The sequence below is a fragment of the Gobius niger genome (genome assembly GCF_951799975.1).
Source record: "Gobius niger genome assembly, chromosome: 2".
NCBI lineage: Eukaryota > Metazoa > Chordata > Actinopteri > Gobiiformes > Gobiidae > Gobius > Gobius niger.
In genome coordinates, this window is record NC_136853.1 from 43,081,480 (window position 1) to 43,096,502 (window position 15,023).

The following is a 15,023-nucleotide window of genomic DNA, read 5'->3' on the forward strand; positions in this document are numbered from 1 at the left end:
TTTCCCGAACTCTATTCATTAGCTAGCGGACAATTTCCTCAAGCAGCCAATTTCAACATTTTCCAATATTCACTTTCTTGTGAATTTTGAGTCAGTAACGCTTTTCACAACTTTTAAAATTTGCGTGCAAGAACGTGCCGGTGCTATGACGACAACCGTTAAAAACCCGCCGTCCACCGTAATAATGCACTAGCCGTACGTCCCCACTCGGCGTTGCGTCTGCAGTCAGTTATCTTGACGCCTCGCGGGGGGAGAGGAGCGCGCGGCGGTGACAGCAGCAGCGGTGGGCGGACGCTGGGCTCTGAACAGGGAGAGGAGGCTAGTCTTCACCGAGACCGTAGACCGGAGGGGACTGTACACACACACAGGGGCAGGGATCTGGGCTGCTCTCCACCGCACGGAGTAAGTATTTTTTTTCTCCCCCACCTTCTTCTTCTTCTTCACCCTCACCCCCCTCGTGTCTTAACGCAGCCTGCGAAACAACCATGACTTGAGGGACGGGGGGTTAAGGGAGGAGGAGGCGGAGGAGGGGGGAACCGGGGTGCATGCATGCGACCCACAGACCCGGGGTGTCGGTGGTTGGTTCGGTGAGGCGTTTGTGTGCAGGGGGGGACAGCGTGAGCGAGGGCCAGCCACTGTAGGTGAGTAGCTGCTTGTCTTTGCTGGTTGTTAGCTGTGCTTTAAGCTAACGCTAGGCTAACGCTGCTGCTGCTGTGGAATGGGGTTGACACGGACACCGACATTGGGGCTTTTTTTTCTCCTCCTGACACTGGAAGCTAAGCGGTAAAGATGCGGACCGGTTTTTTTATTTTTATTTTTTATTTTTTTCTTCCCTTTACTGGATTCCGTTTGAGCACAGCTTGCGTCCGGACGGCATCTTTCGTCTTGCCAGGTGGTTTTTTTTGTGTGCCGCTTTAGTACTTCACTTTCCTCTATGGATCGCGGAGCTAACGTGGTGCTAGAAGCTAGTGTGTGCGGTGCGCGCGCGCGTGTGTCAGGAGCCGTTACAACCGTTTCTCGCGTACAGATTTATTTACTTTATTTTATTTTTGGTGGATTTAAGAGTGGAAGACACGCTTGGTTACTTATATGCTTATGTCGGGAGATATCGGTGAAAGAGAGAGACACTAGCGGCGCGCGTGTAACCGACTCGTACAAAGCGTGGGGTATACGCACGTTGACCTGTCATCCGCTAACGTTACTGAGTAAAATGAGTTGCAAATACGGGCGACTAACGGGGGATCTTTTGCATATCTGACTCCGTGCTTGCTCACTCGGACTAATCTGCATGCGCATGAAAAATCCAGTTTGTCAGCCCTCTCTCTCTCTCTCTCTCTGTCTCTGTCACAGCTCTTTCGACACGATTGACGTAAACGTGCTTCAAACATTCCCCCCCCCCCGTTTTCATGTGTGATTTCAGCAACTCGAGTGGGGGAAATTGCAATGTATTATGGATAGATGGACAATGCGCGTTGGCCCCAAAAGTAAGCGAGCCCATCGACCAGGCGCACTGACAGCTTGTGCCCAAAACCTGAAAGGCTCACGACACTACAGGAAGGGGAAGCCTGGCCAAAAAAAAAAAAAAAAAAAAAAAAAGTGCCTATCTTATTTAAGCAGCATACCTACCGAGCCCCCAAATGTCGCGCTGCCTGTACAACAAGACGACTTTCCTTTCCTCCCTTCTTGATGCCACAATGCTTAAAAAAAAGGCACATCCTTTCGCCCGAGGATTAACGACTCGGAAAAGGAAAGAATGTAGTAATGGCAGTCGGTCTCGCATTTCCAAAAAGCTTTCCACGTACTGCAAGTTCATTACGGCGAGGCGTTAACTTTATCCGCCTGACCTTGTAGAAAATGTAATGCAGAGTCCCTCCTCGCTACTTGCAGGTTTTTACCACTAACCAGGCGTCTGCTGCTGCTGCTGCTGCTGCTGCGAGAGCGAGAGCGGTCACTGAGCACCTATGGGTGTCAGGCTGAAGGGATCACTCCTCATCCAATTAAATCGCACCGGGGCTCGCCGTGCAGCCGGTTCTCTCCCGGCGCTAGTGTACTCGCTGCCCCAGTTTGCATAATTGCCTTTTAACATCCTGTAGTATAGTAGGAGTAGCATGTCATCCTGTGCACAATAGGCTTGAACGATTTTGGGAAAACTGTCCATGTATTCAATTTGTCGTACGAGCGATTACGTGAGTGAGTTATGTTTAACTTCATATCATGTTCTCGGCGCTCATTTTAGTCTAAGAGCGTGAATGTGTTTGTAGAGGCCTCTCGACTACAGTTTGGTTTTATACCAAGACTACATTTTTCTTACCGGAGTTTTAGCTTGGCCTGTCACGGTAACAAATTTGAAGTTCGATATATTGAGGCCGGAAAGTATCACGATAAACGATGTTATTGACTCTAACGATGCTCGATACTGTTCACTCAGGGGCATAAACTTCATATAATGTTCTCGGTGCACATTTTAAACGAGTCTAGGGAATTTCTTTGTAGAGGCCTCTCAAGACTCATTTAGTTCTTCTGAGGAATTTTTTCTTAGGCCTGTCACGGTAACAAATCTGAAGTTCGATATATTGAGGCAGGAAAGTATCGCGATAAACGATGTTATTGACTCTAACGATGCTCGATACTGTTCACTCAAGGGCATAAACTTCATATTATGTTCTAGGTGCACATTTTAAACGAGCCTAGGAGCGTGAATGTGTTTGTAGAGGCCTCTCAAGACTCGAGAGAGACAGGACTATTTAGTTCTTCTGAGCATTTTTTTTTTTTACCGAAGTTGTAGCTTGGCCTGTCACGGTAACAAATCTGTAGTTCGATATATTGAGGCAGGAAAGTATCGCGATAAACGATATTATTGACTCTAACGATACTCGATACTGTCAACTCTCGGGCATAAAAATGACAGTAAAGCTTTGTTCTAAAAGTGCATCATCATCCTAAAATACCACACAAGTTGCAATAAAAATTGAATATGATTAGAGCTGGGCGATATATCGATATTTAAGATACATCGATGTATTTTTAAATGAGAAATGGAATTAGAACATATCGGGATATTTCCAATTCAGGTAAGCTATTAAGTTAACAAAAAGAAACAGGTAATCTCAAGATGATTGTTTAAAAAGTTAATCTTAAACTGAGCACTTTATTTTGTTATATACTTGAATATAAATGCTGCCCTCAGAAAAAGATTTGCCTGTTTTATTTTATACGGCGTTTATGTTGACATTTTATTGTGAGTTTTCAATAAAACCACTCTACTAAGCTCTAAACCACTACTACTATTTCATTTCACAGCCCTCACTTAGCGGAAAAACGATCGGGATATGACTTTTGGTCCATATCGCCCAGCCCTAATAGCTAGGCCTGTCACGGTAACAAATCTGAAGTTCGATATATTGAGGCAGGAAAGTATCGCCATAAACGATATTATTGACTCTAGCGATACTCGATGCTGTCAACTCTCGGGCATAAAAAGACAGTAAACCTTTGTTCTAAAAGTGCATCATCATCATATCCTAAAATACCACACAAGCTGCAAGAAACATGAAATATAATGTAACTCAATTTGCAAGTTTTACGAAGAAAAAATAGGGAAATGCTGATAAATGTACAGACGATAAATATCGGGCCCAAAAATATATCGTTTATCTGATATTTATTGAGCGATAAGTTGATATAGTACTTATAGCAGTATTTTTCATTTCTCAATTGTGACCATACCTATTGGGATTTTAACCTTTCAGCCCAATAACTATATTTAAAGCCACACTGACCGTAACTTTACCGGGAGTGGGTACGTCTCCAGCTCGTCTCCATGGAGATGTGACTAAAAGCAGAAGAATTTGAGTTTTAAACAGGTTAGGTTGTCATCCAGATCCATTCTTTGATTAACCCCCTGCGGTAATAGCATTTTCCGTGTCGAGCCGGTCATTCGGAGCATGTTTTGTGCTGATGGCAAAGGTATAGTCCATAATGTTGTGCACTGTGCCTTCGTGAAATTGAATTCTCTGGGCCATCCATAACCAGCTGTCTCAAGGCCTTTGAACTCCGACTGTTGCTGTCTCTCAAAAATTACTAAAATACCCTTTTCTTCTTATCCCTTTCTCTGACGCGTTTTTGGCATTGTTTCGCTCCTTTTGAATTTTGAGGGGGGGAATTGCAGTTCAGCTTTGACACACATTGTGATTGTGATTTTTAAAAGGCACGTTAAAAACTCGATGAAAGACTCGGAATTGTGAAAACCCATGGATTTGGAGCGTGTTTATTATGGTCGAAATGACAGGGTTGGGCAGAGATGTTGTAGAGATCCTGGTGAAGTTGGTGCTGCCGTGCAAATCAGCATAGTGGAAATTCTCTAGTTACTGTTATAGAGGTTATGCGTTTGATGTCATAACATGGTGACAGAAAATTAAGTGGCTTTGTCCATCCATCCATCCATCCATCCATTGGAGCTGCCCAAATCACATTGCACCAGCCCCTTATGGTTCCTCCTGCAGCTGGTGGGTCCACGGGAGGACGGCCTCACGATTTATCCGGGCCTGTTGGTCTCTCATAAGGGGCTACTGAACCGCTCTTTGCCTGACCCGTCACCTAGGACCTGTTTGCCTCGGGAGACCCTACCTGTAGGGCTGCACGATATTGAAGTGACTTGCGATACTGCTGTGCAATATCGCGCTAACGATATTATTGCGATATTTCACTAAACACGATTTTTTTCAGCAAATTGTGTCAAAAGAAGACTTAAAAAACACCCAATCAGGACCAAAACAGGGGTAGAATTTAACAAATCTAGTAAATGTTAAACTAAAACTGAACTTCTACACATGACTTCAATGCATGAGTTTGAGTTTGCAAAAAAAATGGGTCGATCTTAGTCGGATGAAGGCTATGGTGATGTTGCGATATATTGTGGCTTCTCGCGATACGGATATTGAATCAGCTAATATCGCGATACGATATTTTTCGCGATATATTGTGCAGCCCTACCTACCAGGGCCACGAAGCACAGAGCTCCCAGGATAATTCAAGTGTTCAAACCCCTCCACAACGTTAAGGTGGCGGTTCCAGGAGGGGGAGTGGCTGTGTCTATGTCTGCAATGTTATTCTCATTCAATTCTTTGATTTGTCACTCACTTTGTGGTTCCATTAAGAATGTGGATCCTCCGGTGCCTTGTACGAAGTTTGTGGCGAGTTGCGCTTGTAAATTCGCTCATCTTCCTCATGTCCGACTTGTCCTTAGCTTGTCTTGAACCCTCCGTTGTGCCATTTGATATGTCTGCTCAGGTAACTGTTATGCTCTCTTTCGAGTATAGCGTAATGACACCAAAGGAAATTTCGGTGTAAAGTGTTGCAGTTACCAAAATGCTGCAGTGTTTTTCGTCAAATGATGTGCTCAGCGAACAACAAAGTTTCACGTGTTCACGGAAACCCACTTCAAACATGTTCTGGGGTTTATGTTGTTCATTTTTCAGTCCTCACTGTCAAATATTAACGTGCACTATGAACTGAAAATGGGCTCTTTTTTTTTAGCAAATCTAATCGTAATTGGACATTTTTTGACTGTTGTTCAGCCTGGAAATATGTTACTTCAAGTCCCCTTTGAAATAAATGAATTAGTTTTATTTAATTGAAGGTCATGTTTGAAACCGTGGCTTAGGAACACATTTTAGTCATTTTAAATTATGCTACTACTGTTGATGAAAGTTTCCTTATCTCGGTCTGTGTGGACTGCAAGGCCAAGGTTATTCCAAGCTAAGGTTTTAGGTTACGTGGAGTCTGACTCATTCATATCTACTTGTTCATTCAGTTATGCACCGCCAGTGCAAAGGGGCTCGTTTACGAGCTGTGATTATTGCAGGTAATTTGGTGTTAAGGAACAATGCAGGCGGACTGGGATCACTTCCATGAGGAAATATTTATCAACATAATCATATTTGCACAGTTGAAACAGCACGTATTTAAGCTGGTTGTAAACTATTCCTAAACCATTAAAAGACCATTGCGCTCGTACTGTTCTCCCAAAGAATTTGAATGAGTGGGAGATTGCATCCTATTTTAGAGAGCAAACATTTCCTTTTTTAGTTTTCGTTCCAATAATTACTAGTGTGGGACTCAATTCAAATGTTTGAATCGAGTTTATTACAGGTCTGTAATTAAATGCAATGAATCACATTTTAATCGAAAAACGAAAACACATTTTTTTTGCACAATGAAACATGAGTTCAACAACAAATGTATTTATTATTGTTAATCTGTATAGTTATTCAAGTAACGGAGGCACAGTGCGTTTACAGCTATTTAGCTTTCAACTCTGATCACTCAACTTGTAGATACATTAAACAGTAATATGCCACATTTATGTAAAAGTAAAAAACAAATATAGAAAAGGGGCCATAAAACGGTGCCTTTAAGTGCTTATAGGGAGACACTACAGGCAAAACTCAATTTTTTCAGTTTTCAGGTTTTGGGCCAAATTGGTCTCTGAACATACAAGCTTTCACCCAGAAACAGAAAATATGAGTAATCTTCACAATAACATGTTTAAATATTGCGCTGATTCAATGTTCCCCCATAGACTTAAATGGGACAATGCAATTTCAAGGGCCTTTTTCTCAAAACACATTTTTCTGTCATTGTGGCGACACTATGTCCACGTCAGTCGGACCTAAAGACTTCACATTTTCCAGCCTTGGACTGAACAATATTTGGAAGATTTTTTTAAGAAGGATTTTTTATTATTTAGTCCCTAAGCCCCATTTATTGAGTTTTGAATGTCAAAAAATAAGGCGAAAATTACATTTTTACTAATTTTTCCACTAAAAAACAGCTTATTTTAAAACTAAACAAGAAATCCTAAATCCCCTCTGAAAACGTCTTGGTAACTCCTTTATCAATAAAATGAAACCACAAATTTGAATGTAGCTCTATCCGTTATTCTTATATGAAAAGATCAAATGACAGAAAACTTGCAATGTATTTTTTTCTCACATTTCTGCCAGTAATCTACAGCAAAAGTTTCAAATTGATATCTGTAAATATAATTTTTTTCCCTATTCACCTAAAGTGTCTCGCCTTAACAAATGCTGTAAACAGAAATCAAAGTGCCATTTCTTATCCTGACAAGGGTTAGGGTTATTTTGGCTCAGAGTGGGCTGGCTGGAGCGTTTGTTTGAGGCTGAACGCTAGCATTAGCATCGAGGACTCGGCCTGTCACGATTCACAGATGTGAAGTTCGATATATTGAGGCAGGAAAGTATCGCGATAAACGATATTATTGACTCTATCGATACTGGATGCTGCCAACTCTCAGGCACAAAAATGACAGTGCATCGTCATATCCTAAAATGCCACACAAGCTGCAATAAACGTGAAATATAACTCAATTTGCTTCAGTTAAAAATAAAAGCAGAAATAGGGGGAAAATGCTAAGAAATGTACAGACAATAAATATCGAGCCCAAAAATATATCGTGTATCTGTTGTCTCAGTCTTTTGCATTGAGATGGTGTTTTAGACTTCAGTAACTACAATGCAAGGCCAGTACAGCTGTCTTATCGTCCCATCAGGATGTTTTTTAAAACAAATCTGAGTCCTGAAAGGGCCGAGTGAAGCGTCTTCTTCCATTGCTGTTGTGTCGCCGATGTGCGTCAGATATACGGGCGTACCAGAAACACGCAAAGAGAAAGGTTCCGGCTCGAGTTAAAGTCCTACCCGCAATAATTACATTTCAATTGTTATGAAGCTGAGAATAAACTCATCAACAATCATTCCGTCCACCAGAAATGACATGGGTGATTTGACTTGATGTGTGAAGCTTCAGACCGGCACACTCCTCACTCCAGGCCAAATCATGTCGGTGCACTCAGTCCATGAACATTTGTCAACCAGCCATAAAAGAGTCGCTAATATTAATGCTAAATATAGTCGTACATCGGCGACGGACAAAAGGCTCGCTTCAGCCGCACTCGGATGTCGCGCGCAAGACGTCTGCAGGCAGCGACGCCAAATGCCTTCGTCGTCGTAGAGTAAATGGCTCCGTGTGCCCGTTTTGAGAGACGCGCGTCATAGCGGATTGTCATTCTTGGCTTCAGTCGTGCGTCCTTGGGCGACTCACCCACGCCGTCTTCGTGTGACATACCTGAAACCAACTACGTGGATGTTGCAGTTCTGTCAAACCACCGGAGCAGGAGGCGGACGTTTTGTCGAAAATACAGTGGGATACAGCGAAAAAAAAGGCGTTGATTTACTGCACGATCTAGGAAACCAATCCGCTGCCACTACTATGAAGTCCTTGAGAAATGCAAATGGTTGGAACAAGGAAGAGAGTCACCAGAGCTCCCATAAATCAGAACTGAAAGACTCCATACTGCAGGACTTTGTTTAGTCAAGATGCCTTTTCTCTTCTAAGGGGAGACGGGCAGAACTCATTTTTACATTTTTTTTATTTGATACCTTTTAAACTTTCACCTAGAAGCAGACAACAAATCTTCACAATAACATTTTTCTCACATTGGTGCGACGATATCTCCACTTCAGTAGCACCGACAGGCTTCAAAACAAAGATATTTCCAGAGAGATTTTTTATTATCTAATTCCTGCCTGACTTATTGAGTTTAAAATTTTCACATTTTTCCGCTAATAAATGGCTCTTTTTAAGATGTCCAAAATCCCCTCTGAAAACGTCTTAGTAATGTCAAAAAGATGAAACCATGAATTTAAACCTGGCTCCAGCCATAAAATAAAATCCTTACGTTTTTTCCTCGTATTTATTTCAGTAATCTACAGCAAAAGTTTCAAATCGATATCTCTACGTTCGAAATGTTCACAAACGACCCATTTCAGCGTGTGGGCAGCAGGTAATGTTGCTTTTACTTCCTAGATCTTATAAATTGTAGATGTGGGTGTGAGTTAGGGCTGAAAGATATATCGTTATTGTATCGATATCGAGATATAAACATTCAAGATATTAATATTGACAAAACGAGATATAAACGATCTAGATTTTCATCAATAAAACTGCACTCTTTTGTATTATGTTTTGATTTTTCTGAAAAATGCTTGGTTTTCACCGAACCCTTAGTTATCTGGCATGAATATCGAGATGTGAAATTTTGTCCATATCGTTCAGCCCTAGTGTGAGTGAGGGCAGATGAATAAATGAGTGTTTGAAGTGTTGTAAATAAAAAGGCCAAACCAGGGACAGGAGTTGAGAATTAGTTATTATTAAAATTAGGGCTGCTCGATTATTGAAAAAATAATAATCACAATGATTTTTGTCATAATTGAAATCACGATTATTCAAACGATTATTTGTTGCCTTTAAAAAAAAATCCATCAAAAAAAGTGACAAAAATCCAGCAAAAAAAAAGACAAAAAAACATACAAAAAATGACAAAAATCCAGCAAAAAAATGACAAAAATCCATAAAAAAAGACAAAAAAACAGAAAAAAAGTGACAAAATCCAGCAAAAAAGTGACGAAAATCCATAAAAAAAGACAAAAAAAACATTAAAAAAGTGACAAAAATCCATCAAAAAAAGACAAAAATCCAGCAAAAAATTGACAAAAATCCAGCTAAAAAGTGACAAAAATCCATCAAAAAAAGACAAAAAATCCAGCAAAAAAGTGACAAAAAATCATCAAAAAATGACAAAAATCCAGCAAAAAAAGACCAAAATCCAGCAAAAAAAATTACAAAAATCCATCAAAAAAAGACAAAAATCCAGCAAAAAAATGACAAAAATCCACCAAAAAAGTGACAAAAATCCAAAAATAAAAAATTAGAAAAAAAAAAGTGAAAAAAAAAATTATAATCGTTTTTTTTGCGATTTTGCTAATTTTGTAATCGTTTATTGTTGTAATCGAAATCGTAATCGAATTTCGATTAATTGCACAGCCCTAATTAAAATCCTCTTAAAATGAAGATGGTAGCAATAGTCAATGGCAAAAGTTTATTTGCAATAGTTGCTTTTAGTCTAATCAATTCGAATTGGCTCAGGGCAGCATAAGACCATTTTCAAACCCAAGTCGTAATATGTATTATGGTAGTTGTTAACTGTGTGTAGGACTCCTCTGAAAATGATCGTCTGAAGAATCATCTTTTACCCAAAAGGTTTTTTTTCTTCACAGACACACTGTGCACATTAACATAGTTATTGCTATTGTTCCTCGCCACACTGCAGTATATTTGATGATTAGGCGTTCAAAAGCTTATTTCTCCTATAGAGTCAGTCGGCTGCAGGGACGGCGAGAGCAGAATAAATCAGCAGATAGCCAGTGGGACCTCTAAAGGACGGGACATGAAGCGCACAGAGGCTTCTCATCTTCAAAAGGTCCAGTTAAACACTCCATTCTCAGTATGCACCATTTGGATTTGAAAGAGACTCGTAATAATGCAATGGTAAAGGCAGGAGCTATGCTTATTCTTTACACATTGGCAGATGGATACCTTTGCAGTTGTTCCGATACCATTTTATTTTTACCCGAGCCTGTGGTACAAGTCCAACCACGTGTGAACGAAAGCCATAGTGACGACAGTGGAACGCTACGCCCAAAAAGCACATGGCCACTTGCTGGTTAAAGCGCCTGTGTTTTGAGTCACTGCTGGATTCTGCTCAAGTGTTCTTTTGCTCAAAAGACTAAGCAAAGGCATCAGAAAATTAACACAAGTCAAGTGCTTTGTGATTATTAGCTTAATGTGTCGGCTGAGCCTCCATAGTCTGTATTTAAGCTGTTCTGGGCACTGGCGTGACATTAGCCTTGATACAGTAAAACGTCATGGCTTGTTACTGTGAGCCCTTATTTAGACATTATCAACTCAGTGAATTGGGTACTTACTGCTGACCAGAAACTCTGTGGTTTTGAAGTGATGGTCTGGAAGTGTAAACGCTTTATTTTATAACATTTACAAATGTTATCAAATGTGCCAAATCGACCACCTGGTCCTGCACTTTGATGTAAAGTAAGTAATAACATAAATTATGTTTTGTAAAGTCCCTCCTTTCCGGATCTCAGCGAGTCTAGTATCCTCCCGCGTCGACCAATGAGATGAGCTTTTCCTGTGAACCAGCCTGTCAGGTCCAATCAGGAGGGAGGGGGAGGAGCTTGATCGTTTGCTTTTGAAAATTATGTTCCTGCGCCCCCCACTCTGCAAACTAAGAAGGGCTTTCTGGTTAAAGAGGGGAGGAATTTGATTGTTTACTATCAAATTTCACTCTCTCTCTCTTTCCTCACTTTGCAAACTTTCAGACCATCACTTTAAATCAGGGGTGTCCAAACTTTTTTCATGGGGGGGCCGCATACTGAAGCGTACACAGGGTGAAGGGCCATAGATCGGTGGTTAGTGCCGCAAAACCTTCGACTACCAGAGCCCACAGCAAAAAAATAGATAGATTTTTGAGTTCTATTACACTTTAAGCTTGTGACATTGTAACATTTTACCTGGCTTGGATGTCGCCCTGTGAGAATTTCAGTAACCAATGCCATGTTAGGGAGGGAGCAGTAACTGAATAAGAGCGAGCTAACGCATTATCAGATCTGTTGACCTGGCACAGTCCACCCTGACATCGCAGACAAAAATGAAGTTGAATGGATTTTAAGCATTGGAAATTGGTTGCAGAGGTGCATTTGTATGGACTTGTTTTATCGCAGCGCAGTCTGTGTCACATCGGTTTGCTGCCGTTGAAATAAAAGTAAATTTACTAAGGAGCTCACAGTTTTAGGGGCACTGTGAAACGTGTGCTGATTCCAAGGCCGAAGCTTAGAGACCTGTGGTTCTCGAACTTTTCGCACCAAGTCTCACCTCATGAAATATTTGACCTTCCAAATGCCCCGAGGTCTAGACACAGTATATAGGTCGGGCCCTCATATTTAGTGTAGAAAGTCCAGTGATGCTTGTGTAATGTTTTTCCATTACAGTTCATGAATGGATATAATGGATAATTGAGCTGTAATGTCTCGTTTGCAAGAAAAGATGAGACTTAATTGATCTAACAATGGAGAAAAGGGGACCATTCGCTTTTTTCACTCAGAGCAAGCCGCTTTAAGGAGGTCTCTTGGTATCGGTTAATATTGGATTGATACTCAACCCCCCAGTATCAGTATCTGTATTGGAAGAAAAAAGTTGGATCGGTGCATCTCTAGTTACAGTAACATCTGTATTATTTAGGGCTGAAACAACTCATCGAACAAACAATCGTTTTCTAGTAAACACAGACTCCACCAAAGCAAAAATGACATGAAAATTTTGTATTTTTTATGAAAACCTACTTTGGTTTTCAAGTTAGTGTCTTTAGTGTTTTGTACATTGAACATTTCATAAATATCTGTCTGTGCTAATTCTGCTTCTGATAGGATGAGACACAAAGAGCCTCCAACAAACCTTCACTTTAAGTTTATTCCATCAACATGTCCTCAAGCGATGCCACTTTAGCGTTATTTGATTAAAAAAAAAAAAAAAATACTATTCACAGCCAATCGATGAATTGTGAAAATCGTATTCGTACAGGGATCTCTGTGCATAGGCCTTTTTTAATATTAATTTTATATTTTGCTTTGTAAATATTCAACTTTCGCTCCCTTGACCAACTCAGTGCTATTTCAAACTTGAAAGATATGTTTAATAAAACTGCTGAGCTCTCCCGTCTCCGACCACTAAGATAATATTGATGAAATAATACAGTAATGATAACAATAGCACAGACTGTTATTGTTTCCTCTGTGCACTTCCTGGCCTGCAGTGCTCTCCCTGCCGAGTGATACCGTCGGTCTTCACTTTACGGCTTCCATCTCGTAAAAGTGAGCTCTTACAAGTGGACGTCGAGTGGACAGCGGACACACTTGAAAAATAATGAACCAATAATTATTTTTTAAACCAATAAATGGAGCTTTTACTAATATGGTTTATGAGTTAGACCAGTGGTTCTCAACCTTTTAGAGCCGCGACCCCCATTATAACAGTTAATTAGGATCGTGAACCCCACCCGGGTCAGACCATGGGAAACACAGGGACATTAACCCCTTAACTCCCACCTGAACCGAGCACATTTTCTCCAGTTTGGCTTTACCTCAGTCCAAAAGCTTCTGGAAAAAAGGTGAGAAAATGGCAACAGAACTGAGACGAAAACAATGATGGAAATGTGACAAAAAAGTGACGAAAAATTGATGAAAAAGTGGCAAAAATGTGACAAAATGTGACACAAATTTAATAAAAAATTAACCAAAAAATGAAAAAATGTGACCAAAAAAAAAGACAAAAAATGACGAAAAAATGATGAAAAAGCTACAAAAACGAGTTGAATACCCAACAAAAAAATGATGGAAAACAAATCTGATGACGTGAGGAAAAAGATCCTCTCTATTCAGGCGGGAGTTAAGAGGTTAACCTATACAACTCTTAAAAAACAAAGAAAAACCAATGGCTAAAACAAAAATGAATTTAATTTAGAACAAATAATGGCACCTTGGTAAAATAGCATGTATGCTACAACACCATAATAATAATATTAAAATACATATTTTATCTATATGCTCTGGCGACCCCCCAAATTTGTCTCGCGACCCCCTAGTGGGTCCCGACCCCCAGGTTGAGTAGCCCTGAGATAGACAATCACATCTCGGTTTCATTTGTTGTCCACTCACAATATAGCGCAAAAAATGTCCAAAATGCAATCTCCGATACAACAGTTAATTTCGTCGACTAAAATATTTAGCCTTAATTTTAGTCCAAAGTGATATTTTTGACGACTAAAATTGGACTAAAACTAAATTAAAAGTTTCTCATGAGACTAAAACTATGACTAAAATGTCCAGATATTTTAGTCGACTAAAAGACTAAATAAAAATGAAAAGGAGAGACTAAAATCATCCAAACTTGTATTGACCGTCTGAAAGAGCCTCAGATCATTTAAAATATTCTGCGAAATGAACAGGTCTGAGCTTTATTCACGTGGAAGGAGCTCCATGAAGTCGAGGACCTTGATTAAATATGATTTTAATGAATATTATAAATATAAGTCGACTAAATTAGTTTTAATTTTAGTCGACTAAATTGACATAGGGCTGCTCGATTATTGAAAAAATAATAATCACGATTATTTTTGTCATAATTGAAATCACGATTATTCAAACAATTATTTGTTGCCTTTAAAAAAATCCATCAAAAAAGTGATAAAAATCCATTAAAAAAGTGACAAAAATCCATTAAAAAAAGACAAAAATCCAGCAAAAAAAGTGACAAAAATCCAGCAAAAAAAGACAAAAATCCCAAAATTAAAAATTAGAAAAAAAAAAATTTGAAAAAAAAGAAAAAATTGAAAAAATTGAAAAAAAATAATTATTATCGATTTTTTGCGATTACGCTAATTTTATAATCGTTTACTGTTGTAATCGAAATCGTAATCGAATTTCGATTAATTGCACAGCCCTAAATTGACATGCAATTTTAGTCGACTAAAACTAGACTAAAATTGAAACGTTTTATTTGACTAAATCTTGACTAAAGTTAAATTACATTTTAGTCAAAAGACTAAGACTAAAATAAAATATGTTGTCAAAATTAACACTGCAATACAAACGATAGGCTGCTGCTGCCACACGATTGGCTGCAGTCGACCAAAATGCAATCTGCCATAGATCTAACTCGATAATTCAACTAAAATTCATCCATAGACGCTCTCAAAATGTGTCTTGAAATGTGTGCTTCGAACTGAGTCATGATTTGAATACACGACTTGTTAAAAGCGCAGTTATTCGGAATATTTGCAATTTTATATATAATTTCCAACATCGCTCAGCCCCAATGTAACATAGAATCTAATTTCAATGGCCGCACAGTGTCGCATAAAGCGTCAGCAGCCGTCTCTCTCTCTCTCTCTCTGAACTTGTCTCGGCGTGGCTTTTCTCGATCACGAGCGAGTACAGGGGGAATTGTTGACGGGAGGTGTGAGGGTGACACTTCAGGCTGTTGCTCTCGGCGCTGGCAGCCTGTCACTGCCTGATACCGACGTGTGTGCCATTAAC

The 15,023-nt window shown here is 39.8% G+C and overlaps 1 protein-coding gene across 4 annotated transcripts in view; it reads left to right on the top strand.

The window, feature by feature from the left end:
• The first annotated feature begins 245 nt into the window (after positions 1 to 245).
• Positions 246 to 15,023, top strand: part of atp2b1a (ATPase plasma membrane Ca2+ transporting 1a) — a 94,098-nt gene continuing 79,320 nt past the window's right edge. For 3 of the 4 annotated variants that reach the window (XM_079552390.1, XM_079552387.1, XM_079552389.1), the window contains exon 1: positions 246 to 402. The gene's annotated coding sequence lies outside the window, so the exon portion shown is untranslated. Of the gene's footprint in view, positions 403 to 538; positions 642 to 15,023 lie in introns of those variants that run through there. The other variant, XM_079552388.1, reaches the window with a different exon arrangement.